Consider the following 26,694-nt stretch of genomic DNA (forward strand, 5'->3'; position numbering starts at 1 on the left):
TTCATCAAAATACTTTTTCTGAAAAGGAGACTGGTGAAGTAAAGAGATATTTTTCTTCCTGTTCTCTTATAGGTTAAGTCATTTGGTCACATTTGATATGTGGACCTTTTGTCATCCCTCTTCATGCATCTAAGATGCTTCTGTTGAAATTGCAGTTTTCCAGTCCTTTTATCAGCAGCTTAAATATGTTTGTATCTAAACTTTAATTTCCTGGCTTTCACTGTTCCCTTTTCTAAAAGCGCACAATATTTGGAGCAGTCTGTTGCCTCCATCCTTTTGTTCTCCTTTTTTTTTAAATCTACTCACTTCAACAAATAGTGTGTCAAACTGATTTTTGTTTTTTCTTTGAGTCTAGGGATCCTCTTTATCATGCTGTATTCTGATGGCTATCAAAATAAACAACTTTTTCCTAATCTTCAGATCGTCTTCCAGATGCATGGGTAACATGCAATGAAGATCACAGCTCGTGGTTGACAAAACTCATGCATTCAATGATTTAGCTGTTTTAGAAGTTGTGCTGTAATTTTGAGCACACAATTCTGTGTGTTTTGTCTGAGCAAGAGTAGATGATGTTGTGGTACAAAATCATAGCAGCCACATGGAGTTTGTTTACTTTAACATTTCCAAATATAATACCCCAGAGCCTGTAACATTAGGAACATTCAAAGTGTTTCTTTATTGTGCAGAATTTTTTGTAGACAAATTGTGTCCATAACCAAGTCGGTTAATAATAAGAATTCTAATTTAATTGTTGTATTTTGTGATTTTGCATTTCAATGACTCATTTGTATATAGGAAGGAGGGTGTCTTTGGTTGTTTGGGTGCCTCTTTCAAAACATGCTGTGGGATATAGGCAGTGCTTCCTGCTGTGAGTGTTTCCTGATTGTTTTAGAATTTCTTTAGGTGACCACAGTCAAAAACTTCAATATTTAAACCTTGTAACACAGATATAAAAGACAACTCTTATTTTGACATACCAGAAAACAGTTGGGAATCAATGGCTTAATTCCATTGTAATAAAGCTAAGATGGAGTTAAAATTTCAAGGATATTCAGGTTTCAGGTGTTTTCCTCATTATTTTGCTATGAGCTGAAAATATTCGGATAGATTTCTAGTTCATAATGTGTGTTACCAGCTTCTTTCCTGTCCAGGCTGTGGGAGGAGAACCTTGCAATTTGGAATGTGCTGTATTGTATGTGGCAAGAATTGATCAAGACTCCTGTATGTGATAACCATTCTCTTCAGAATGGAAATATTTGAGACTTGGGCCCTTCTAGTCAAACCCTGAGTGAAAAGCAAAGAAGTTTAACTACTTAAGTCTTCCATTATAGTGTAAGAGGGTAAGACAGATGGAGAAGAAAACCAAATGATAAAGTATTCTTTTGATTTTGATTTTTGTGGTTTTAAGTTTGCAGACACATCTGTTTAACTCTCAGGGCATGTTTTATATGTTTCTAGATCTGAATCTAGCTACTTCTAACATCTGTCCTCTTTTTTGCCTTCCTTGAAAATAGGTATGGACTTCAAGTCAAGCCTTTTTAAAATATTTTTTTTTAAATCCTTTAAATAAAGAAAGTTAAGGAAGATTCACCATTGGTCTTTCACTGATTTCAATCCTTCCCAGTAAATAATTGAATCTTTACATACAGGGGCAGATATCACTGGCACTGAGACGTAAAAGCTTTCAAATGTACATTTCTGTAGCCCACAGGTAGATGATGCCAAGTTGTACCCATCTAATCCTATTCGGCTGATTTATCAGACTTAATGACATACTTTCAGAACTTGTTTCTATATATGAATATATACGCAAGAGCAGTAGAAGTTCTTAATTTTTTGTCTTGACAGAAACTGCATGTGATAGAACACAAGAACGATTGCTTGTCTCACGCTGACCCCCTAAACATGACTTCTTTTTCAATTGGCAACACTGTTGTATTGGGCACTAGGTGTCGTTGAAAATTTATTAGATGCCTTTGACAAGACAGCAAAATATTTGCTGGATCAAATATTACGACTAGGGTGAAACAAACTACAATGGAAGTGTCTTGTGTATGAATTCATTTTGCAGATGACTGGAAATAAATTTGTTACCTAATAGATTAGCATCTACAAGTGTCAAGTCCTCAGGATAGACAGTAGTTTCTGTAGAAGAAACAGATTTACGTTTCAATGGAAGGGGAAAAAAAGGGATTTTAGTGGTTTTTTAGTGTATTTAAACTGTAGAAACAAAATTATCAACGATTTTATCTTCAATTGCTGCATCAGAACACTATTTCCCATTATGCCTTGCCAAAAGGTGGGCTGCACTGTCAGATGGATTAGTTATCTGATACGATGGGAAATCCCCCCTGCCCATTTTTGATTACCTTTGAACTGGTGAGGGAAAACCAGGACTGCTTTGATAGCGGCAGTACAGGCTTGGCTGTATTACAGTCTTCGTTGTAAAATGGCATCCGTTTCTAAGGTGGCTATACATGTAGGAAATGGGTCTGAATTTTCAAAGCTGTAAATAGAGAGTTGAGTTTCTAAAGGAAATCTGAAATTTAGAAAGGGATGTTATAGAGATATCAGATTATTTGTGGACAAACTAGCTAATCAGATTTCCTTGGAACAAATGTTGTTTGCCCTTGCAACTCAGCTGATTAAAGATAGATTTTGGTTTATCGCTTCTTCCAACCCAAACCACTTCTGGTTTAATGCTTTAAATGCTTTTGTTACTTTTCATTTATTGTGCGTTTTGGCTATAATGTAACTGTGTATGTTACCAATTTGATAGTGCTGTTTGCTTGTTCGTAATCTCTTTGCTCAAGAAGATTTCAGGATTTTATATGATGGCTATCACCTGAAAGTAGTATTCAAACAATGAGTTAATACAGCCAACAGACTGCTAAGAGTAGAGATGCTTCTGAAACCTTGTGTTTTTCAGGTTTTTTTAACGCTAATTCTGATGGGGAGAGGGTGGAAGCTAGGCTTTCTTTTTTAAAAATTCTGCTTCATCTATATGTATTTTTAGAGAATCTTGTGGGTTTTTAATGTGGCACCCTTATGTTCTTTCATCCTGTCTTATGTTGCTTTTTGTTTTGAGAGAGCTAGTTTATTCTCCCAACAAATTTTAATATTCATGCCTCTATGTAGCTTTCTCTTTTTCCTCAAGCCCTACTCTTTTGGCATTCTAGTCTTGCACGAAGTCAAAAACCCTGTCACAGGTCAGATGCACCGCAACAATTTTGACATGACTGCATCTTAAAATCGGATGGCTTTTGGAGGTGCGGGCACAGCTCCTGTCGGCTGCAGTAGAAGTTGACCCTGTGCTGGAGTCAGCCCTGCAGCATCCTGGGTTTGTGAGGAGTGGAGGGGGCCAGTGTAACAATAGAGATTTTCTGTGGCTATTGCCAGGGTGAATAGCTAACTGTGTCGATAATAAGAAAAAATTTCATGGGAACATAAGTCCTGTCATACTCAGTTTATGTAGAAAAGAAAACATTTAAAGGTGTAATATTTTAATTGTCTATGATGCTTAAATGACTGCTGTGGAAAAAAATAGAAGCCTATTTTGTCTGCAGCTCTGACTTGAATTCATCCTTTAATTACCGAAGTCCAGACTGAAGGTGGGATTATCTCGTGATTATTATTCCTCTTCTAATCTTTCCCATAGATATTTTTGATGTTATTGTCACCGGTGAAATAAAACCGAGTTTGTAGACCCATACATTCTTGGTAATTTTTCCTCTAACGATGATGATTGGAGAGGTGTTTGTTGCATAATTGCCTTTTGTCTGTACTCTGTATTTTGGTAATTGTCGCCAAGAAGCTTTTCAAAATGTGATCTTTCTAAGTAAGAGAAAGCAATTTTTACGGCTATCATGGATTCCGGCAGCACTGTGCACCCTCCTAAACTGGCGAGGCAATGCATGCCAGCATTCCCAATTCTGAGCAATTGCCTTACAGTTTTTGAAACACAAATGCACCATTATGTAACTGCAGCATCACCATGACCAAAGATTCTCGATCATATGCTGTTTCAGTAATGTTTTTTAACTGCATAACCATTTTTTGAATTTTTTTAATGAAAATGTAGTCTGGGTATGTAATACAGAAAATTCATTTTTCAGTAGGGGAGACTGCTCCTAATTTATTTGAAAATCACGTCCAAGATTTTTAATATTTTATGTGTGAAGTAAGAATAGTATGTAATCTGGTTCGTGGGGTATCTGAGCTAAGCCATGTTAAGGAAAAATACTTGGAGGGGAGAGCCCTGTGAACATCGCCTAATAAAAAAAGAATTCAGAACCCTTCCGTACCTTTTTCCTTGCTTCTAAATCATTTTCACATGCTCCCAGCTCTCTGCCAAGTAAACACATGCTGTAACTGCATGTCATCAGATTATAGCCTGCTGGGAAGATTTCTCTCTTTCTCGCACCCCTTTATTTAGCAGCATGTGGTACCTTCCCCAATACATGCATGCATTTCTGGTGTCGCCCTGCTGCTGGTAGCTTGTGTTCAGGTTCTGGCAAGGCGCTGAGTTGAAGTATCCATGTGTATGCATCCGTGTGCGAGTGACCCATTGAAAACTGGCGGTCGTGGTATCACTGCCTTGCAAAAGCAGCCTTCTAGCATCGGTCTTTGTTCTACATCAATGAAGATGCACATCAGCGGAGCTGCTTGGTAACTGGAGCTTCACCCTGACCAGTACTGTGTTTCTTTTTACTTGCTTATTTCTTACTGCCATGTCATCTCCGGGAACCACTGAGAATACTCAGAAGAATTCATGTAGGTGGAACTTCATTATCATCTTTATTATTTGTCAGCTTCATTTGCCAAGTTAATGTAAAATGTAAAATGAAATTAAGGTTAGCTTAATTAATTTCCTCAGTTACCACCATTGCCTGTTCTGTAAAGGTTCTGCTATAAATGAGAAGTTAATTATCACCTTGACTTAGCAAATTTGAAAGAAACAGTGACTTAATGTCTGTTTTGTCAGGGCTTTTGTTTTTGCTTTGCTTTTGTCTGTTGCTTTGCATTATTATCACGGTAATATTAATTGGAATTAGTAAAAGAATACAAATGCACAGATATCTTTAGCTAAAATTCAAGCAGACTTGCCTAAGGGTGGGGTGATACTAGAGAGTGAGGGGAGACAGAATTATTATCTGAAGATAAAACTGAATGTAGAAAATTAGAGCAGTGAATTCATTAGTATAAATGCAGTCACGCTAATTCTTAGTTTCCTTCAGATAAATAATAAATAATAAACCCACACATTTGTAAATTAAGCAGTTAATGTCATTTACATCAGTGTGAGTACCCTATGTCATATGAAACAATGTTGTTAATGCAATTAATAATATTTTTATGCTGATGTTTAGAACTGTGCATAAATTGAAATAGAATTAAGATGTGGATTTCTACTGTGATTCTTTTTCTGTTCTTTTATATAACCAGTAGAAGAGTTGTTTTTCTGTTATCATTCACGTGGGTTTTTTTCAGTTGATTGTCCAGGACCAAAAGGTGAGAGTAAATTGAACTATTACATTATTTTAATAACCTGTTGGAGCATGGCTTTATCAAAGCTCTACCTATGAGTTACAATTCTGACCGCAAAATTTGATAGTCCTGTTAAATAACAATGTAAAGTTAAATATTTTGAACAATTCACCTGATACAGGAGAACTCTTTTACATTTGTATTGATTAGAAATATTCCATTTATCAAAATAATTGTTTTTTATAAATCTAGACAGAACAGTTTACTGTTCACTTAAAGATGGCAAAGATTATCTTTGTTCTGCTCTATGTGGTGTTACCACTTTCTACACAAAATTGGCAGTTTTGCAAGCAATATATACACTACTGGTATAATCTATTTTGTATCCTTAACTAAGTTGTACATATTGATAGCAGTTGTCTTTTTTTTTTTTTTTTCCTTTTCTTGTTTTTCCTGAAATTGAAATGGAAGTATGGTGAATTGGGGGCGCAGCTGTGAATCTTTCTTTTTTTTCCTTACTTGCTATCATATCCTAGACAGTAGAATAGCTGTTTTGTGTGTGAGGCAGGGGCCAACCTTGAAATTATACTTCTGTAAGGATTAGGATATGGAATTGGAGAATATTTATAAATGTGAGCTTTAGCAACATCAGTCCTCCAACTACTGCTGGGAAGTAGTAGCAGTAAGTAGAATCTTGCGTATCAACATTAATATTGGAATGGTTAGCACCTCTATGTTAGCCAGGATTATTCTAATGGGGTTTTATTCACATTTACTTCTGCTTGGTGACAGCAAAAAATAAAGCAAAACTAAAAATGGTTTACATTTTTTATGAGAATCTGTTTGCTCACCACCTGTCTAGGCTGAGATTAATGAGAAATTAAGAAATACTCATCTACCTGCTTTTAAAAAGATTGCATCTCTCTAACAAGATCAGATGTGATACTTTCTGGGGTGCTGAAAGACCAAAGGCTGTATGTAGGCTCTTGTGGCCTGTGATTGCATCTTGGTGTGAATGAATTTTTGAACAGTTTTATAATGACAGTATTCTTTCTTTTGGCATGCTTATTTTATTTTATTATATGTTAGAAATGTAAATTAAGTGCAGACATTTAATCAGTTTGATTTGTAGCTAAATAAATGTACAGTAAGAGATTATATGCTCTTTATATTTTTCCACATGGCACAATTTCTTTCTATAGTGTTACTATACATATATTATAATGTTCTGGTCCTTACAGTGTTCAGAAATAGTAGAATTGTTTTAAAAGCTGAGGTAGAAATAATTTATTCCTTCTTTATAGCACGTCCTTACATAAATCTCAGGCCCACCTTTCACAGCAGTGTGTTACTAAACGACTTGCTCTGCTCAGGTTTAAATGATGCAGATGGAAAGGGCGGATGGCTGAGGTGGGCATGCGGGCATGTGAGAACTCCGAATGTTTCTCAACTTGTAGTCAGTAAATGGATCAAATACGTGGGTATTCTGGTAAACAATTCTGTCAGTTTTATTTAGGAGTGTTACCTATGCTGCGTTAAATTGTATCAAGGCATTAGAGCTGAAACTGCACAAACATAATTCTTCAATATTGTAGCTAGCGTGGCATTCTTTCTGCGATTTATTTGTTTTTACTGAACAGGTGAAATAGTATTCTTTAGGAAAATGGCAAATAATAATAAAAATACTGAAATACTAAAAAATCAGTAAAGCATTTTTATGTGTGTAGTATTTCTAAATTGCATATTTCTAATAGGGTGTGTGAGTTGAGGCTGCAAGAGGCAGTTTTGACTAACTGAGCACATCGTTTCATTTTTAATCACTTGGTTACTCTGTGGTTTAAGGCGAAATAAAAATCTAGTGGAGGTGTCACTCAGCCCTTTTTTTCCCTTTTATGTAGAAACCAGCTAATGCTATTTTGACATTGCATAAATGAGACCTGATCAAAACATAGTCGGCTGTGTCTCATTTTAAATCAAACAGGAATGGTGCCATTCATAGGAATAAGTTTCTGGCTTAATTAGATGGTTATGTAATCGCTCCAGACCAATCGCACACACCAATGTTTCTATTGGCTCAGCAGGGTTTTAACTTGGATTGTAATCTTAAATCCTCATCAATTTATTATCTCTTCTCTGGTTATTGTATGTTAAAATGAAAAAAAACCATACTTCATGGAGAAGACAACTGAAAATACACTGAAAACCACCTGATGTATCTTGTGTGTTCACACAGGTAGGAAATGGAACTGGCGGTACTTGAAAAGCTCAGGTTTTGTGGCTCACCAGTGATGTGGGAATTGCAGTTTTGCAGACCCAACTGTCCTAAGCCTTAGTCGTAGCTGTAATGTAGTACCTCTTGTTAAAGTCTCTTTAAGCATACGATGGAATTAGAAGGGTGGGCTTTTTACCTTTGGTTTAAGAGCACTAATTAGTTGTCTGTGTGATTAGTCTCATGTGCAGGGTAGTTTCTGACACTTGGTGGAGAGCAGGGTCCTCAGGAAGGGTCTGCAGCTTCAGCTTCTGTCTCCACAAGCCTGTGTGACTAGAGGGAGTCTATCCACACTAGGAGTTTGGGTGACATCTGTTTTCCCTTTTTGCTTCTCAGTACATAGAGGGTTGTGCTGCCAGTCCGTTAGTATCTGATTCTCATCACATCTGAACATGTTTTGGATGCAAAGCTGTAGGAAGGCTGACAGAACAGAAAGCCAAGTCCTTGACTTTCAGCACATTTGGGGAACCATAACTGGTATGAAAACTTCTCCTAGTTACAGAGAGGAGTAAGTCTGGCAGAGGTACTTCTCCCTCCCTCGCTTTGTCCCTACCTAGAGTTCAGGGTGCTTTTGTACAACTAAATATTTCTCCTGCATGTTAGTGATTATTCAGTCTAATTGTCTTAAAATTCATGAAGTGAAAATGAATTTGGCATATGGAAGAATTGTGGACTAACTCTACAACAAAGGAGGAAACATAAAAGTGTTTTTCTAACACAGACCAAAGAAAGAATATATTTTAAATCATATGCTGTAAAAATTTGGAAACTTTGCAGGTTTCTGAGACAAAAGAAATCAAATTATTTTAGCAAGAAAGTTGTAAAATGCAAGACAATGTCTAAAGGTATTTCTAATGCATTGTTAAAAACATCATGAATGAATTTCAGACGTGCCATTGTTCTTGTTGTATAGTCCTCTTTGCAGTTCATGAAAGTTCAAGATTTCGATCATAGAACATTTTCATTTTAAGATACTTCAAGAAAAGATGCTTTTTCAATTGACTTTGTGAGTACTGTGACAACTTGAACACATATACTGCGCTTTTTGAATGAAAGAAGTAGTCCAGGATGCTTCTCTAAGCAAAGCATTCTTTAAGTAGGATTCTTATGCTTAAGAAAGATATGCATTGTGTGTATGATTCCAGTATCAGCCTTGAGAAATACTAGATCTAATTCACTTTTAAGTCAGGTATTCTGTGCTTTGTTCAGGCAGCAGCACAAGTATGAAGGTAAATGTTGATAACAGGTGACTCTTAACAGCAGTAAAACGTGCAGAAAACAGTATTTTTCCTCTGCTGGTTAACAGCAAGCCAAAAAGTTCTGCAAGTGACAGGCTGAGTGAAAATTATTTAGGAGGAAAACAGTCTCTGTCATGAAGTCACACTTGAGAAATGAACTATTGAGGTTAATTCAACTGTGAACAGGGTAAAGAACATCCAGTGGTGGATCAGTCATGAGATTTCCAGCAGATAGCTGCAAATGAGAAGAGGTGTTAGAGAAACAACTGAGTTATGAGAGCTTATTTCACAAGATGCTAGGAGTGCTTGGCTTGGTTGATGGAGGGGTGGCTCCAGGGAGACTTCAACATGTAAACCTGTTGAAGGAATTAGCATCAAGAAAAAGAAAAATTCCTGAAAGGCCGGTGTGTGTTGGGATGGGGTGGTTTGGGGGTTTTGTTTTGTAGTAATTAGTATGCCTCCAGCTAATTGTTAATTATGTTAAACTGTTCTAGTATTTATTCAGCAAAGAGGCTTTCTTAAATCCTGTAAGCACTGAAAATACTGTCTGCCTGTGTTGTGATGCTGTTCAATCTTTTTTTTTCTAGTGTCAGTTGTTTTCTGACTTAGCGTAGTTATCAAATTACTGAGACGGAGGAACATAGGAGTATTTGAACAACTTCTACTGAAATCTTTAGGGTATCAAAGTTTCTTTCATAAGCTATTGATTGTGAGCTTCTTGGGAACTGCTGCTTTTCTGTTTATGGACAGTGAGAATTAATAATAGTTCCATGGTATAAATTTAATCATTGATGACCTAAGCTGATACTTTTTTATGTCGATGTCAATTTTGCCATATTCCATTAGTTGGATCCCTGTTCCTGTGATGTCCTTTCTCATCATTCTTAGTTGCTGTTTTGATATAGAAAGGCAATATGGCATCTGGCTCCTGCAAAGGCTACTCTGAAGAGTTCTGTATAAAGCCACGAGATTGTGTATAACCATTAACTTTGTTCAAAAGGATAAGTCTGAGGAAAAATGTGGGAATGCTTTTTGATTTTTATCATTGCTGGAAGACTTAACCACATCTCAAGTCCCAAACCCAATTTGGATTCCTTCACAGATGACAAAAGCTCCAAACATCACTTACTAACTTTATAATGCATTGACCTCTAACTTAGTCTGGTCATTTCTGCGATGAACATGTCCTTTCATATTCTAAGTATAGGGGACAGAATAAAATTCAATAAAAATACAATTGATTTTTTCATTTCCCTTAAAACTTCTGTTTAAAATTATCTCTTAGCTAGGAATGCCTATTTGCCATGGACAAAAGCATGCTGTTTTATCCTTGGCTCTAAGTTCTATGTAGTATGTGATGTTTTCTCCTTTTTCCGTTTTACTAAGCTCTGTGGAAGGTGTTAAATTACATAAAAATGAAGTTTCTGTACCTTGTAGCTTTTTTTTTAGAAGTGCCTTCCTTTTTTCTTTAAGTACAAGTTGCTGACTTCTCTCAGCGTTTGTAAATGGAGCATTAGTGGACGAGTGGGATCTCTTATGTCATGACCTAAAAACAAAATCTAAAAAGCTGCATGCCCTCCCTTTCCAAGTGTTGGACAATTGCCAAAACTTTGCCTTAAAGCCCACAAGCAGTGGACTAGGACAGCTTTTTTCCTTAAAAGATAGGTGGAGTCACATGCGGATCACCGAGCTAGCATCTCTGGTGGGATGGAGACAGATTTGCTCTGACAATATAATGCATTTTGCAAGCTTCTATTTTAAGAATTCCTTGTGCTGTGACTTTTTTAAGACTATATCAGACTTGGACAAGTATTTTGTTTCTCTTTGGAGTCTTACACTTCAGGAGGCTCCAAGTTCATACTGATATTGTTGAATTCTGCAAGTCAAAAAGTGTGTATACCTGGAGAGGTGTTTTGATGACTGCTTCTAAACATAGCTCTTCTATAGTTCAGCTACTTCGTCTTGTACTTTGGTACTGTTACTCCTTGGCTGGGTGTAATCCAGTCAGCGTGCCACCTGAGAAGTGACTTACTGCAGGACTTCCTATGTCATCTCTTTACAGAATTTTTGGAGTGATCTGAAAAGTCTGAATTTTGTGTTCAGCTTCATGATGAGCGTGGCAAGGGGCAGTGGAAGTGCAAATGGCACGTCCTGTGTGCTGCCTGGCTTGAGACGCCCCAGCTCCGGGGCTCCAGATCTGTTCTGGAATGAGAAGGTAGCTCAGCTGCTGGGCTCTGACAGTTACTCTCCTAGTTGAAACAAAGATACCATTTGTAATGACTGAGTAGTTGAGTAGCTTGTATTTTGGGAGGCAGGGAAGGAGTGTGGTCTTAATTTGCTCTATCAGTTTATATAACCTTGGCGATTCGGTGGATGTACATCATGCTTCCAGTACTGCTGATGTGACTAGTTGACTGCTGCCCTTCTCTCAAATCTTTCAAAACTGTTGCTATAGGTGAGTAAAGGTGAAGGGTGAAATCTGTTCAGCTACCTGGACTTTTGAAGAATATTTAAAACAAAATTAAATGTGAAATGCCCTACATTGAAGGCTCACTTTATATGTGAGCAGAACTCACCATCTCCTGATCTGATCACGAGGTGTGTTTCCAAATAAAGAATCATCAGATGTGACCTATATCATTATAGGCTGGTTCGCTGTAATATATGTGCTTCATTTTACCTGTGGGTTTAAGAATAGCATTTCTTGTTTTAATTTCTATATACATTGCTATATATGCATGCTTAGAAAATGCGATCCCTCTCAGGCTCGTATTTTTCCCCCCTAGGCTGAGTATCATCATTCAATTTACTATTTAGAAAGCATTAAACTAGTGTTAGAAAAAACAGGTCATGAGTGTTTAATAGCTGCTGATATGATTACAGTTTTCACTTTAAAAATAGATTATAATAGTAGTATGCAAGTGTATAATTTCTGACCTATTTTGAATGGTAAGTGGAAACTGCTACCTTGCAAATTTCTTCAGCAAAATGCAATTCATTCTAGCCTTCTAATACTTACGGTGTTCATATGTGAAATTATTTGTAATACGTTGAGTACAATGTACTCATACATCTACCTTTATTAAAATTTACTTAGGGGTTTTGCATCTGTATAGAGATTTTAATGTAGAAAATTAATTCATAAACATAAAGTAATGAAAAATACATACACATATTTTATTTAAACTAGATTAATGTTGTAAAAAGACCCTTGTTCTGAATATATATAGGCAAACTAGCATTTTACAGGGAACCCGACAGTTTGTTTTTTTGTGTGAAAGAAAGGAACTAATTAATGTTTCATGAAAATCTATAATCTTTTATATATTTTATGATTGGTTTTGAAGAATTTTTTGCTTTCTTGAGTAATGCATCAAATTAACAATTTTATTTTGAAAATATCGTTTTGATGTATTATCAAGTCTTAGTGCTTTTTTCTTCCTTCTGGACCAAAGTTTCAGCACTTTATGGTTAGATTCATCTCTGTGATGGAGGCACTGTTTGATGTTGATACTGTATTTACTGCATATATAAACACTTGTATCGTCAAGGGAACTTATTTAATAAGTAAGACATGCATGAAAAATAGTTTCAAAGGAGTAATATCAGTAAGAGTATTTAAAAATAGGAGGCTTTTTACCAAATGTCTACAGTTTTATAGAGCATGAAATGATAATAATGATGTTACTTTGATTCCTTATGCATGCTTCAGTGCTCATTAGTCTTGGATAGTCACTATTGTAAAGAGATTTGATAGTTTTTAAGAGAATCACAATAGGTTGAAGTTCAAAACTTGCTGAATACCTACTTGGTGTCTCATTCGTTCAATCCCGGAGAGAAAATACTTCCACCAACAGAACAGGAATGCCCCCATAGTATTTCTTAGTTGATTCCCACTGACACCTCAAGACTCATCACATTTGTGTTTTAAAAGGCAGTGCAAAGTCTGAGCATCAAATGTTTAGATCCCATAATATTGTTTGTATCCCACTTCCATCCAATTTAATCTTTTATTTAAAAAATAAAGTTTGGTCTTCATGGCTATGGACAAAATTTTCCCTGTATGAAGCTGGTGAAATCAAACGTGGTGTCATCTGTTGGAGTCTGCAGCAGCAGCAAAGAGATGAGAAATACTCTGCCTCAATCTCCGTTGAAAGCTTAAATCTTAAACTTCAGAATTTTATTTCTGTGTTAGTATCAAATAAAAATACTGTTGGTTGCTTTAAAAAGAAGGCAACAAATCTCTTCGCCCATGGAAATTGGATGCTGTTGGGGCTGACAAAGCAGATGTATGATGACAGGAAGAAAGAGAAGGAAACAGGGCAGATATAATGGTGGCCTGAGGGCAATGTTTTCCCACTGTCATGCCGGATGTGCTGTGAAAAAATAATTCATATTTAATAAAGGTCATATTGTGTTCTAACGATATCCTCATCTTCTAAAATTAGTGGATATCCAGCTTTTCAGGGTGTGCTATGCCAGCTTAGGTATGAAAGTGAGGAAGAACTGGCCACTGAGTAGGATCAGTACACCTTTTTTTGCAATTTATCTTTAAAATCAGCAGTTCTGCATTATTTTTTAAGAATCACTGTGCAGTTCTGTATGGGCTTTTTGAATGGTTACAGGTACATGTGGCTGTACCTGTTTGAAAGGTATAGCATGTGATTTTCCTTGCCATAGAAAATGATGCTTAGTGCAGAGAGGTCTGTTTAGAGGAATAGAGTAAAAGTTAAGAAATATAACTCTTTCAGAAATCAACTGCATGTTTACAGTAAGCAGGAAATGCACATGAGGTTTAAAGTACATGTGACTAATTACTGCTAAAATATTCTAAAGAAAAAAATTAAAAGTGGAATTAGGGCCTTATACATATTCAGGGAATAAGGACAATATTATAAATTAAATATTTTGTACTTTTAGTTGGCCTAAAGATGAATGTTTTTATATTACATACAAATGGCAGAAGTTGATTGATATAGGTGTCGGGAATTAATTCCTCATTTTGTACTGTTGCAGCACAGGCACAAATAAGCACTCGCTGTCCCAAGATGTGACAGGAGACGTTGAAGACTGGTCTGGCATCCATACACTGGAATAAAGAAGGCAGGGGAAGGGGGTGAAAGAGAGGTTTCGTATAGCTGCATATGTTGAACAGAATGATCTTATAGGAAGCATATTCTACAGGTTTCACAGTCCTAATTACATGGACTTCCCTCTTAAGTCAGCCCCCTTCCTTGTTCCCTTCCCCCTTGTGCTTTTATCAGCTTCCTGAATTTCTGCTTTTTGTTCGCTCCTCACTGTCACTTTGATGTCTGTGCATCCTTTAGGTGGGTTTTCTTTGTTTGCTTGAATAAGATACTGTATCCTAGGTGTCATCTGTCAGTTCATTTTTACTGTAGGCATAGGGTTTAGTCACTGATGGTCACGCAGTATGTGCTTTCTCACTCATTTCTATGGTCTCTTGTGTTTTTTTGTCTGGCAGAGTAGCTTCAGTAGTGCGTATTTCTTAGGTAATGGCTGATTTTATTGCAGTGGCTTTTTGTTCTTGGTGTTTGGTTTCAATATGGCAAAGCCTTCTGTGCCTGTTTTAAATTTCTTTCTCCCGGTTGGTATTGTTTTTCTCCTCACAACTTGTTTGATCTGGACTGGACGTGAGGAATCCAGAATAAAGGGTTGTATCTTATTTATTAGCTCTGTTCAGCAATCTGAGTTGTCAGTTGCCCTTTTCCTCCACCCCTGCCCATCTTCACTTCTCTTACTGCTTATCTCCTTTCCTTCCATATTTCTCTCTCGTTTAGCGCTCCGCTGATGCATTAGTAACATCACATGTCTGCTCCATCCTCTCTCTGCTTTGCTGCGTGGCTGTCTGCCTTCTTGTTATGTATGTGTTGAGGTGTTGGGCAAAGCAGCTGATAGACCTACTAAGTTTTATACTGCTTTAGTGATAATGATTTCCCCTCATAAGCAGTGGGTGTAAAACTGTGGACATCAAATAAGGAAAAAGTCCTAGCTGTTAATTGCGCCTTTTTTATGAAGATACAGATGACCCGGTTCGTTATGTTATCCAGTGAAAACTTCTCTAGCTGTATTTAATCCCAATAAATAAACCTATTAATCTCTATTAATTAAAATAATTTATTAATCTAAAGGCATTAAGTTCTTAGATCTTGCACACATGAGAAAAGCCCTGCTAGTTTTTGCACAATATCTTTAAACCAGCCTAATATAGTACTTGAAATATTATTGTTGCAGTCATTTAGATCAGTTTGATTTGAATAGCAAACTTGAAAAAATCAATTTATCTGTTAATGCAGGCTAAACCAATACAAGCACCAGTTAAAACTACACTGTTACTTCATGCTGGTGTTGCCATTGATGAATTAATGGCTAAACTGCAGAAATAGTTTGAGTGAACATGGTTGACATTACGGCTTTAGCTGGCGCTGATGATATGGTGCCTGTTAGTTTTACACCTGATGTCAACTCTATGCCAGCTGCAGGAGGACAGATGATACTGATCCTCTTTAAAACAAACAAAAAGCACCAGCGGGTTTTCTTCTTCAGAATTGTTTCATCTGGAAGAGTTATTTTTGTATCCAGCCACCAGTGTTTCCTTGGTGTGGCAGTGCCAATTTGATCTAGTACCATAAAATCAGGTTTATTGTTTGGGGCAGTGATGGTGTCCGTTGACTTTGCAAACACTGATTCAATAGTTTAGACTGGTTGTCTTGAAAGAATAAGCACGGTAAAAACTTGAATGTCAGAGTAAAAATTTGAAAACTACTGATATGTTATGATCTGGTAGCTTCTGTTCCTATTAACAGCAAATAATGGCTTCCATATGGAATACCAAAATTCTGTAATTTAAAGCATGAGACATTCCACAGGGTTGAACAAAACAAAAAAGTAAACCCAGCCACACTCTTCTATCATAGTTTACAGACTGTAAGGAAGATAAGGTTTTGGTTTTCTTCCCATCTGCCTATGTCATACGGGTTGCTCTTCAAGGTTTGTCTTTAAATGCTTTAAAAAATAAAACAGAGATGTCAAAGTTCAGAAATCTTGTTCTGAATTAGCAGTAAATTTATGGAAGTGCTTTGACACTATATGTAAAGACAACCTTTATTCCACCTTCAATATTTAAAGTTGCAAGTTTGAACAGTTTGGAACAATTCTGCTAGAAGATGGCACACAAGTCGGTCAGCAAGTCAGTGCGAGCAGATCACCTTCCAGGACTCTCTTTTTTCCTCCAAAAAATTTATCTTAAATATTTTTCAAGAAGTTTAATTACAAATCTAAAAATCAATATCCTTTCTTTAGAACTGACATACTCAAAATTGCCTTACCTCTGCATCACAATCCATGTCCGAACCAAACTGTTTTTCTTTTTCACGTAAGTCAAAGTTTCACATCATTTGTAAAAATGCTGAGTGGAAAAAACCACACGTTTATATTTCAGCACTTAGCACAAGATGCCCCGTTTCTTGTTATATAATGCCATTCCCTGACAGAAAATGAGGTATTTTAATTGTGAAAATAGTCATATATTCTGAAAGTACTGCTTTATGGTTTGCCACATTGTTGTTTGAAATGTAGTATGATTCTTGTTTTGGTTGTCTTTCTTTTATTGTGCCTGTATAGTTGTTACTGTCCATTTGACTGAATTTAAAAGCAACCCATTAATTGAACAACACTATTGTAAGACAATATTATAATGTAGTTTGAAGAGATCTGTCTTACAGTATTATAAAAAGTCTGGAAAAGACAGGCCATTGCTAATGCTGCAATTTAGCTTTACTAGTAACTAGCACTGTTAACGTGTTCAACTTTTAAAAAGGATGATGGCATCTTTGTTTTGCATGTGAGAATAAATAGGGATTTTTTTAAATAAGCTGGTTTGTAATAACTGATACTCTGTGTGTAATGAATATGCAGGACTGTGTGTGTTTTAAAATTCCTCAGCTGGTAACATGTCCCTTAATAGCTGTCTGTTAGCAAATTAGACCCCTCTCATGCTATTTTATAGAAACTGTTTGGATGCTCCTGGATGCTGATTTGTTAGAATGAATGGTTCTTCAGATCTTGTTTTGCTCATCATATCAAACAAAAGTGTTTAGTCGCCACTGAGATTTCTAAAGATAGTCTGTAGTGTGAGTAGTTTTGGGACTTTAACTGAACAGTGTTGAACTGGACTGGATTTGTAATCTAATGGTCCTTTTTCTCCTTAACTTCTGAGAGTGAAGAAGTAAAACCAGCAGTAATAGGATGAACGAATAACAGGGATTTTTGCTTGTATGGAGATGAATGACAGAAATGGAAGAGGAAATAGACTAAATCGTCAAGAAACAATAAATACTGTTTTCTGTGTGTGCTACTGATTTAATGATTGGCTTATGGTCTTTTTAAAAGGTTACTGCATATGAAATTTTGACATTGTAAACCAACTAGGCTTCTACATGAGGAAAAGAGTGATTTCACTGGCAGTCCTGAAGTTCTCACTACTTGAAAATTTAGGTTTAATTTGTAGAATTTTTCCCCTGTTAAAATAAAACAGAAAGAAATTGAGGAAAAAAAAAAACCCAACCCAAAACCAAAACCAGCCCAGTGCTTTCTTTTTATTTCTTTTGTAGTTAATCTCTAGTACTTCTATATTGATTGAGCCTGCTCCAAACAGGTAGACATGTTTTAGCGTAATGTGCCTCATGTGTATCTTTGGACACAGAATCTGGTTTTGTTGAAATAAGGGATATATTTATTTCTTGTTTAAAGTGTGAAATTTAGGCTCTGTTAAAAGCCCCATTTAAGTTTTACTAACCAGGCTTTAATGTTCTTAATACTATCAGAAAACCACTGCTGATAGCCAAGGAAGAGCTCTTGCAGTTGATTGCAATAACACTCACAGGCTTTGTGCTTTCAGAACTTTAGTTTGGTAATGAATTCAGATGAGAGAGGACTGGTGATTCGGAATGGCGTCTGGCATCAAATACTTTAAATATAACTTGAATTTGCAAAATGTTCTCCTTCACTATTGAGTAAAAATGTTTTAAGACTTCTGATGGACATAAAAGTTTTAGTTGCGACACATTTGTAAAGCACATCTGTTATCAAATGTAGTTTACGTAATGCATACTGAATGCCTTACCACGTGGAAGAGATGTGAAAAAAATCAAATTCTCTTTCAACTGGTTGCATGATTTTTTTCCTGAAAGGTATGTTTTCTCTTTTCTCTTTCTGCTTGAGCAATCATTGCTTATATTAACCAAGAGTTGCATTAAAGTATGTCTAAAAAAAAAAAGTCCACTTAAAGTCTAAGATATGTCACTGTCAATGTAAAGCAAGTCAGATTACACTGAACCATACTGAAACGATGAATCTGCAGCTCATTCCTTTTGGCTCTGAAGCCTGTAGGACTTTTTGGCAGGCTCTGCCTCTCCCTCTGGAGAAGGAGGTATAAACTGCATGTTCAGATCAGAAGACTGGTTATTCTGAAAACAATATGTAGAATAAACCCCTCGTTCTGTTTTAGTTAGTAGGTAAGACTATAACTTGTTCACATTCGGGTTTTTTGAGGCAAGATTTATTTAAGCACTGAACGGTATTGTTCTGCTAGCCTGTGTAGCTAAAGATGGATATAGTCTAGGTGAAGAATAGTTTCACTAAAGCAAGAGTTTGACGCTTGAAGGACAAGTAGAAGCTGATACCTGCCAACTGAATTTCCTTGTTGTGGAACCCATATTTTCAACATGTGCACGATGTGTTGTGACAGCAAAACAGTATCTCATAATTTATTTATAGATCTATGCATGCACATAATTTGATCTAGAAGGCAAAATATCTGAGTTGTGCAAAGGTTCAGATTAGCTCTGTTCTTGTAGCAGAAGACATTTGCCTGTCTTTGTGAGCCTTCCAGTTCCAAAGCAAAAGTGGTTATCTTTTTGGAATGGAAAGTAGTAATTAAATTGTTCAGTAGATCGATTTGTACTTGGCTGATAGGATGTTATTAATCTTGTTGGGGACAGTTTCATGGACTTCTGCAAACCTGAACAGAATACTGCAATGCTGCGGTTTCTATTTTAAGTGCTCTGGTTTTAGATTTGCTACTGATCAGTTTTTCCATTTGGAAATGAATATTTTTGAGGTAAGACAAAAATAAAAGTAATTGGAGAGTGTACGCATTAAATACAACTTGTCATGACAGGAGACCAGTGATGAGTCATTCAAACTGTTTTCAAGTACAATTTCTGTAATAGTGGGATTTTTCTAGTGTGTGGCTAGATTTTTAAAGCCAGATTGTCCTCATAAATAAACCTATATCTACTAAAGATACATGTGATATTGTCAGGTTTATTTACAGTGAAAATACTTTGCAGCTTACTAACAGATTTATTGTTCTTACAGTACCATGAGTGGTGGATTTACAGTGAGGCAGGAAACAAGCACGTGAGCCCAGATACTTGCCATTTTGGTTATTTCAACTTACTTTCTGTGCTAGTGAGGTTCTGCTTAATGTTATCCTTCCCTTGTCACCTTTTCTTCTCTTTCAGTTGGACAGAAATCTGACTAAAGGAGAAACAGAGGAGTTAGAAGACTAACCCCCTTGTGCCTGCCCACCCCCACCCCCACCCCCGGAGTCACTTTACTAAATCCTGTCTTCTAGAAGGACAGATATCATGGCTTAGTGTTCTTGGGACCGTAAATGAAATTGAACCAGAAAACTGGAAAATGGTGAATTGTAGATTTGTTAAGGCAGTAGTCATTAAGTATGGGCCTGGAGGAGAGAATTCCCCTGGTAAAGCTTTTGCTCTAACATTACCATGCACTGCAAGACATGCATTTGCACATCTGAAGGTAGGAAAATACTGAGGCAAGCGTGGAAAAAAAACCCTAACATGTTGTAGAACAGTGTATCTATGATGGGTTTGACTGTAGTTAAAACCAATTAAAACAATTCTAAAATTGTTCCTGATTCCACATTTGCAGGCATGAAAATGTGTCTGCTCTTAATTTGAAAAAAAAAATAAATAAAAAAATCAAGAAGTAGGCAAATGCACTCAGGGTTCAGGATGTTTTTTAAGAGAAATAAAATGGCCAAAAGCATTCTTACTGTTTCAGAACCGCAGTAGATGTAGTTCTAAAATGAGAGTCCATTCTGCTGCTGTGGACCCCCTTGCAGAGGAGTCCTCAGCCTGGTGTATTTTTAAGCTTGCAGAGAATAGAGCAAGGTGAAAGCAATCTAAAGAATATGTGTCATGTAGCTGCTGTGTAGGATGTTCTGTTTGTTTTGTTGTAAAAAAGGTACAATTGGGCAGGGCAGGATTTAAGCTTTTATACAAAACTTCAGATGCTCTAAGCTTGTTGGAACCCCTACGTTAATTAGCGTGGGCTGTATTAACTGCTTAAAAACTCAAACCCAGACTGGTCCATAGCTGGGACATGTGCTCCTCTGCAGTAGCAAGCCACTGCTCTGCCTTAGAAACGTCCGTCGCACTTTACAAGGCTTTAAAATGTAGGAGAGAGCTGAAGAGAACTGTGAAGGTCAAATAAATACAATAACCTTTTGTTCAGCTGTCCTGAAAGATCCTAATTCTGCCAGGGCCAAATATGCTTTTCACACACTGTAAGGCATATGACTATAAAGTTTGGGTGATTATTTTTTAAAAAATCCTAGATGTATTTACATTTTTAGAACCAGATTCATGCGTTTGCTGTTTGGTGGAGCGTATTTTTAGTATCTGTTAATTAGGATGATTTCCTGGTAGCCATGTGAAGTTTGGAGTTACGTGGAAACCTTTACCCAGGCTGTTTCCTGTCGCGCTGGTCGGAAGCTGCTTCTTCCTCCAGGTGCTGCTTTAGTCCCTGGAATCTTGGCATACACAGGCGGTTATTTTCAGTGGTTTATTCTGATGTTTATTTAGGCTTATTCTCTATTTTTCAAGCATCTCAAGTAAGGAGCTTTTTAGAGGGAATTTCCAAGGTAAGCCAACTTGTTGAAAGTGCTTATTGGGCAACTTAAGAAATAATTTCTGTGCACTAGTAAAAACCTTTGCTTTTCCTCTTGACTGGATTATTTCTGGGCTAATTAGAGTTTTCATATTCTGATGCAATCTATAAAAACACTGGTTAGAAATTATCAAGGAATACATACAGTCATGTGTAATGACTGATTTTTTTTAAATGAAGAAATATTTTAATAAAAATAGCATTGATAATTGTAATTTTAGTAAAATATATCTTCATGAAAATGCATGCTTTTGAGAGATGTCAGACTTATTTGGAACGATGTATATTTTTTCCACTAGAGATGATCTTTCCATCAGTGAAGTCCAGTGAAATCCTGACTTCACGTTCCGGTGAATCAGGGCTTAGTTTTTTTGACTGTAATTATTTGAATATAACTTTGGTTTAAAAAAATGTACTTTGTAAATAAGCTGTTAAATCAGAGTTTAAAAACAATTATATCTTGTCGTTTTCACGTGTTTTCTTTTCACTCCTATTTTGAAGAAAGACTGTGCACCTAATTCAGATACCTTAGAATTTTTTTAAGTTTTGCCAATGGTCTTTCCCCACTTGTCAGCAAAATGTCATGCAGGAGTGTGCTGAACCTCCTCCCTTATTATCAAAATGTATTCTAAATTCAGTCAAGAATAATTCAAACATTTAATTCAAATATTTCGGGAAAAACTGCATCCTTTGAAGCACTCCCCAGCATCTTGTCTTGCTTTGATATTTTTACTTGAAAGGGTCTATAATGAGGCAGTGGCAAGTATAGGTTGCTGAGTTATAATGCACTCATGTTACTTGTCTGTCGGTCTTCCCTTGCCTGTTCTTATTCTGATTTTTGAAGGCTTTCAGTTATTTAGTGAATAGCCAGCTTACTAATACATCTTCTGCTTTCTGTTTTTATGGTTTTATTGTTCTGATTTGTGAATGCTTTCGGTTCTTTAGTGAATAGCCAGCTTACTAATAGGTTTTGACAGACTCACCCAATATTCTTGTAGCCAAATTATGATGTTACAGTCCGGATGGATGGGCAACGAGATGGATAAATGACTGGTTGGTTTAGATGGTAGCATTTAATGGGTCATACTCGACCTGGAGGCTGGTAACAAGCAGCAGTGTCTTCCCTGGAGGAAGTGATGGAGGGCACGCTCACCGAGTTTGCAGATGACAGCAAATGGGGAGGGTCAGTCGATACAGTGAGAGCAGGGCTGCCATTCAGAGGGATCCAGAGAGGCTGGAGGAGAGGGCTGATAGAGAACAGGAGAAGTTCAACAGGTACAAATGCAAAGCCCTGCACCGGGCAAGGAAGAGCCCCTGCAGCAAGAGCAGCTGGGGAGCAGCTCTGCAGGATGGCCCCGGGGCGGTGGGTGGGCAGCGAGCTGGGTACCAGCCAGCAGCTGCCTGGCAGCAGGGGAGGCCACAGCATCCTCACCTGTGTGAACGGGGACATGGCTGGAGAACCAGGGAAAGGATTATCCTGGCCTGCTCAGCATGTCTACATGCTGGGGCCAGTTTGGAGCCCCCCAGTACAGGAGGAACATCATAATTCAGCTACATAAATATTGAAACTGCTTGAAACTTTTATATCTTTAGTGAAAGCAAAAAACCTGAGAGGAATACTTGCGTACATTTTGTGGTCCAGTTGAATGAGTCTACAAAACGCCAGACGAACTATAGAAGGGGGGAAAAAGGGAGCATTTATCTAAGCTTCAGGTTTTGGGTTACTCGGTATCTTTCCCTCTTTACAGCAAATACATTTACGGATTCTAGTTTACGTGAAGAACTATAAGGTAACATAATAAATTAGTTGAAGGAAAGTATACTGATTGTGTAACAGTATGAAACACCAAAAAGCCATCCATTTTGGACAACTTGACATCTTTCACTTTCACTTTACATCTAAGGGATGTGTTAGCAATCTAAATAACCAGTGTTCTCAGTTGCTGTTAGTTTTTTGTTGTTGTTGTTTGTTTGTGTTTGTGGGGGGTTTTTTTGTCGTTCTTCTAATTTGTTTTATTTGTAGGGTTATTCATTCAGGAGTTCCGTTGTGCATAACTGGAAATTTTTTTAGATTACAGTATAAAATGGACATTTATTTTGTTGGTTGGATAGAAACTTTAGGTACTGTGGAAAAATTTTCATTTGTGGGAAGTGTCACTCAGGCATATGAATGGTACCAGAAAATGGTGTCCTTTACACTTGAGGCATATGGTTGTAAGCTATTGTAATTTATTCCTCTGGAGTTCGGATTCTTCTACTGGCAAGTTCAAGTTCAAATATACTTAAGATACAGAAGGGGGAGGTTCTGAGAAATAGAGTTAATTTGTAAATAAAAATATTTTATAAAGACTTTAAGAAATCTATCACGAGGTCTTGGCTTTAATTAATTTAATCTCATATTAGGAATACAGTGTGTGGTTAGCGCATCTTCTAGCTGCAGAAGGGTATCAGAAATGTAAATTGAGATGTGCAAACATGGATGTTGTGCCAAATAATAATATTATACTCCTGGTCTTGTCTTAAATTTCTAAGTCTGTGGCCTGTCTGTACAGCTATGTGGTGGTGGGTTGGGGTTTTTTTCCCAGACAAAAAAAAGGCTGGGGGTGGAAATGTCTGTAGGGAAAATCAGTGCTTTAAGGTACTGATTTTTGGGGGTGTGGGGTTTTTTTGGTTGGTTGAGTTTTGTGTGTGTGTCTCTTTGTTTTTTGTTGTTATTGAACTTCAAGAGCACAGGCCAGTCCTTTTAATGGCTGGAATTAGCTGGTACATCTTTCCAGGTCCTGTTAGCTGCTGTAGGCAGGCTCCACAGGGGCAGAAACAGATGATGACTGTGGCTTATTCTCATGCTGAGGTATTTGGAGAAGTAGAGCTGTCCCCTGAAATTTCCTGATAAATTCTCACGTGGCTAGAGGAGGCGAGGCCAGTGTAGCATCTCAGTAGGGGTGCCCATCCCCAAAGGCTGCATCAGGCTGGGGTGACTGATCGCGGGGTAGAATTGGCTGCTGTGCTTCAGTGCCTGCGTGATGAGTGCAGGGCTGGGGAGAGCGCGTTGCTCAGCACTGTTGGAGAAAGTGAGGTTTTGTGCATGAGTGCTGCCTCTTTGCTTGGGCTTTGGAGGAGGCAGGCTGCAGGTTGTGCCACGACTGCAAGGGAGGCGAGCTGTGGGTTAGCCATGGGGCTCTTCCCGGGGATGGTGCAGAAGGCTGTATGTCAGCACTCGAGTTCCCAGTTTTTAAGAAATACTTTGCCTACATTTAGTTCTGTTCTTTTAAGTCATAGCTGGTGTAGAATGGAAGTTGCCTTTTATTTGGTTATCATGGCAACTCCAGTGAGTCTGCATGGAACTGTGAATTAGCATTTTCTGTGTAGTCTGTCTTTTTTTGTCCCTGCGCACAGCAGTGCGATTGAGAAATAGGTGCAGTTACTAATTCAAAGGTACAATTTTATAGTGAAAGGGAAAATGTGATAGTATTTTAAGTGTGTCAGGTCTCAGTCTGCATCCTGGGAAGTATTCATATGTGGACAGGAACAGTGTATGATAGTATATGGATGATACTTTTGTCTGTCTTAGAAGTCCTTTGGTGCTAGTTCTATTCAGGCTTTTATAAACATGTAGAACTGCACTTGAGATGTGGAAAATGTAATTCTGAATAGCTTTGTAAAAGAAACAATACACCCATTTTCTGTGGTTTCATGTTTGACTGTTAGCTTCATCTAGCCATCTTTAGCATTTCTGACAACAAACAGAAACCTGAAATGTAGCAGTTTGGTTTTGCTTAGCCAAGCAACTTTTATTATACCTGGCAGAGTATGAAATCATGCAGCAGGGCTCTTGATGTTAATTCTCTATAACTGACTTTGGAGAGCAAGCCTATGACAATTCTTCAGCTAGCGTATTTGAGTTTCTTCAGAATGTGTCAGCACAGCAGGCAGCTATTACCATTTAGTTTTGGCCAGTGACAATTTCAATAGAATCATAGAATCATTTAGGTTGGAAAAGACTTTTGAGATCATCAAGTACAACCATTAACCCAGGACTGCCAAGCAGCAAAAGGAAGAATCAGAGTGCAGTGTTAAGAAAGAAGTTCTATCAGTCTCAGATGTTATCCGTGTTTTGGGGTTAAAAATATCCTGGGCTACCATTATAGAGTGCAAAACTGTCAGAATATATTATGAGAAAGACAGGAAATTTCTGTTGTCAGTGAGAGCCCTTGGCTTTTTTTATTATAATTGAATAGCATTTCTGCATCATACACTATTTTATTAATAATTGCTCATCATTCAGGACTGTAGTAAAGGAGTTGCTCCAGGGAGCACTGAGTTATTGAACACCACAGTGTAATTGATAATAAAGACATGTTGGCTTAAAGGAAAATGCTTTCCTTATTATAGAATGATGTTTTACTTACAAAATCTGCTTTAAGAAAAAAATTATTCTTATGTACTGATGTTTTAATGGATATTTGGTGTGTCAGTCCAGTTTTACGGCTCCTTTTGGCAGCTATCACAGCTCAGTTGCTTCTGTATCTGCTCTGTGACCTTGATGCAGGCAACAGAGTGAATTGCTGCTGTCTGATGTTTTTGCCTGGCTTAATAAAACATGTTCTTCATTTGGATAATAATCTCCATAATGGTAAATGCTTTTAATGAATGTCCGTATTGTAAAATATCATGAACATAACATTTTCCCTGGAAGACTGACATTATGCTTGTCCTAGAAAACCTTACGTTCTTTCAGCATTTGTCTGTATGGGTGCCATAGTCTAGCTCTGTCTGTCTGGTGTGTGAAAGCTTGGACATTTTTTACCCAGCAGTATTTGTTGGAGCTTCCCCTAATGGGTAGAACAGACCAGACCAGCAGCTCTTCTCACCACCCCCATCCTTTCCATCAGCAGCTCAGCTAGCAAATTCTTTTTTTATTATTGTAAACGGCGAGCTCATGAGACCAGCTTAGAAAAATGAACAGAGAACTTTGAGAAGAAGGGCTCCAGTTTACATATTCCTCCTAAAAAGCAGGGTTTTTCCTAAAGCATATTCTAATAGTGGTCTGGCTAGAGTTAATACTTCAGTAGCTACCACGTCTTTTTGTTCTAGAAGATGTTATTCTTCACTAAACTGCCCAATCATTTTCTTTCAACATCTTCTGGCCAGTCAGTGACTCCTGTGGAGCAAAGCAGGAGGGAAAGAGTTCTTTAATGGTATTTGGTCTGGTAGTTCTTTCACTGTAGGAGGGAAGAGGAGCTGCCAGAGACCCAGCACAGATACATACAAGCGAATGCGGTTGTCACTGTACGTCTGTACAAGCGATACAAGCTGGCCCTTTCTGCTTGGTGTCCTATTAGTAATTTGGCAGTTGGCTCCGCTTTTTTGGTGCCAGTATCACCACTGTCTTCTGGCACATTCTTTGCTGCTGTATTCAGAGAAGACCCTCTGTATTGGTGTTAGTGACTGTGTGGTGGTGTCACAGGGAACAGTACTGTGTGCCTGCCTCCTGTGGGCTCAGGCTGCCTTCACAGCTTCTGTGCACTCCTACCTGCGCTACAGGCAGGATAGTCTTCTAAGGATTTTTCTAGTCTGTCTGAAGGCTAACAAAACCAGAATGTCCCACACATATATTTATATTTATATGTATGTACATATAAACATACATACATATATAACTTTCCACTTGTTTGATGGTGGAAGTGGGGTAGAAATGCA

The 26,694-nt window shown here is 37.4% G+C and overlaps 1 protein-coding gene across 2 annotated transcripts in view; it reads left to right on the forward strand.

Annotated features, from left to right (window-relative positions):
* Positions 1-26,694, forward strand: part of DTNBP1 (dystrobrevin binding protein 1) — a 72,495-nt gene that overhangs the window by 38,821 nt on the left and 6,980 nt on the right. The window lies entirely within an intron of this gene.

Source organism: Falco biarmicus, chromosome 3 (genome assembly GCF_023638135.1).
Source record: "Falco biarmicus isolate bFalBia1 chromosome 3, bFalBia1.pri, whole genome shotgun sequence".
NCBI classification, from domain to species: Eukaryota; Metazoa; Chordata; class Aves; order Falconiformes; family Falconidae; genus Falco; species Falco biarmicus.